General features: G+C 42.6%; 1 pseudogene; it reads right to left on the bottom strand.

The window, feature by feature from the left end:
• Positions 1 to 763: 763 nt before the first annotated feature.
• LOC146822300 (olfactory receptor 2D3-like) lies at positions 764 to 1,688 on the bottom strand (annotated as a pseudogene).
• Positions 1,689 to 2,748: the final 1,060 nt, after the last annotated feature.

Raw genomic sequence — 2,748 nt, 5'->3', positions numbered from 1 at the left:
CGCGTTGCTCTGCGCGGGCCTCCTGCACCTTGTTTTTGCTCAGCATGACATTATAGAGCAAAGGTATAGACAAACTGGCAGTGTTTCCATCAATAGTTCAAGACAGTATTCAAGTCCTCTTCCATGGATCCCAGGTTTAGAGTGTGACTTAGCAACCCAATGTAAGGTTTAGGGCTGCAGCTCCATCAGGCATCCTCTAACTTATTAGGCTAAGGGTGGGGAGGCAACCACTCAGAGTAGATGGCTTCCCATCAAGCATGTGTTACCAGCATCAGTTTTCACAACATGCAGAAGAAGTAGTGACGCTTGAGATCTTAGGCCGTGCACAAACCCATGCTAGCAGACTCCAAGAACCACTAAGGAAGCAGCCTAATGCCAAAGAGAGTGAATGGACTCCAGAAGGAGAGAACTTCGCCCTCTCTACTTATGCCTACTCCTGGAATGGTGGACAAAAGACTGGCTGCTTCACTGGAGCTTCATCCACAATTTTAGATGTGTGGCACATAACACATGTGGGTGGGTATCCAACAACTGTTGCCACCTGCTGGCACATCAGTGAGCGTGCCTACTTCACTGGGGCCTAATCAACACTTTCAGATGTGTGGCACAAAATACATGAAGGTTGGATGCCAACAACTATTGACACATGTTGGCAGTGTGCCTGTTGAAATCTAAAGCTGTTCCCTCCACATTGAAAGGGATTCAGGTAGGGAGTTGATTGCAGGAAATTGGAAAATAGGACTTGCAATACATTTACAAATATTTAGTGGTGAATATTTTTCCAAATAATTCTATGCAGTGCCATTTTTACATCCTTGTTTCTGAGACTGTAGATCATTGGGTTCATCATCGCAGGCATCACAGTGTAAAACACGGACACCATTTTTTCCTGATTGTCAACATTTTTAGAAACTGGTTTCATGTGCATGAAGATGGCTGTCCCATACACCATAGTGACTACAATAAGGTGTGATGCGCAAGTGGAAAAGGCTTTGTTTCGGCCTTCAGAAGAATGCAGTCCCATTATGGTGATGACAATGCGTATGTAAGAGATGAGAATAAAGAGGCTTGGAGTCAGCAGCACAAATGTTCCAACAACAAAAAACATGATCTGCGCGATAAAAGTGTCCCCACACGCCATCTTTATGAAGGTCACAAAAATAATGGTCAATAACATTATTGCCACATAAGGGCAACTGTAATGGAAACACCATGGTTAGAAGTGCCATGGCACTGCCACTGAGCCAGCAAACACCCACCAGTGTCACACAAACAAACTTATTTATTATGCTTGTGTAATGCAAGGGGAATGAGATGGCAATGTAGCGATCATATGCCATGACTGCTAGGAGCATGGATTCTGTGCATCCAAGAAGCAGGTAAGTGTACATTTGAGCTGCACATCTGGAGAAGCTCATATTCTTTGAACCAATGAGTTGGTTCAACAGGTTAGGGACAATCACTGATGAGTAGCAGATGTCAATGAAAGAGAGATTAGCCAAGAAGAAGTACATAGGAGTATGAAGGCGTGGATCACGGACGCAGACTGTGATCAGGAAAAGGTTTCCCATGATAGTGACCACGTAAATCACTAAGAATAACACAAAGAGAACAACTTGCATATTGGGGTCCTCAGAAAGCCCCAGCAGCAGGAACTCTGTTACTGAGCTGTTGTTCCTCTTCTCCATCAAGCCCCAATGATGTTGCCTACAACAATAAATAAAAGAAACATTAAATACATTTTACATAGATGTAGGAGGCTACTGTAGAATATGAACACTGGCATACAATGAAGCAAGGCAATCTGTATGTATTTATGCTGTTGCTGCTTGAATGCCAGAAGATCTGCAAGTGCTTTTTGTGTTTAAGATTCCAAATGCAATGTATATTTTGTTTATTGTTTGTGCCAGGTGGCTGTTTATTAGAGAGTGTTAAGCAGAATGGAGAAGCTTGACTACCCACCATGTACAGTACTGCCTAAAGCTACTAGCCAGACTATTGAAAACTGCTTTAGCAAGAAGGAAGACTGTAGGTCTGACAGAAAAACCTTTTTGTTCATGCCTTTATTCACTTTTCTAGATACATTTTCATGGAAACTTGGTAGGGAAATGGAATTCCATAGGAATGAGCCTTTAATGTGTGGGCTTCTTCTCCAAAGTCACACTTGAGGAATGGAGAGTCTGTTCTTGGATGCTGACTTTTCGGAACTGCTCAGCTGTTGTGGGTTTTTGGACAAAATATTGAGTTGTAAATATTGAAAAACAGAAATATTGGAAAATAATATCAGGACACAAAAATATTGTGGCGCAGAAATATCATTAAACCACAAGCAGTACTCTTCTGGTATGTAAATTGTATCCACGATTCATTTCCGGTGGACCCTGATACGACAGTGATGGGAAGTCCCTATGTGAAGCTAAAGGTGGTAACCCACTAGAAAGTGGGGAAGGAGACCAATCCTTTTGTTTTATATACCCTCACACACCCTAGTGGTGTCATGCTTCATCATCGGGTCAACCTGACGCCTAAAAGTCAGGGTGGGCTCGACCATATTCCAGGGAGCTCTTAGTGAAATTATTGGCCAGGATGAGTTAGAGATTAAAAATCCACGGGCAGATCCTGGTTTTCCTTTATTCTTGGATCTGTCAGGGATATTAAAAACAGAGATGAAAGGGTAAATCAGAGTATTTTGACCCTAAGACCCTAGTGCCAACATGTTTCAGTCCGCTTATACCCCTAAAGGGTGCT

The sequence above is a fragment of the Triturus cristatus genome, chromosome 6, assembly GCF_964204655.1.
Source record: "Triturus cristatus chromosome 6, aTriCri1.1, whole genome shotgun sequence".
NCBI lineage: Eukaryota > Metazoa > Chordata > Amphibia > Caudata > Salamandridae > Triturus > Triturus cristatus.
Note: the sequence above shows the minus strand (reverse complement) of the source record. Positions and strands in the feature narration are given on the sequence as shown.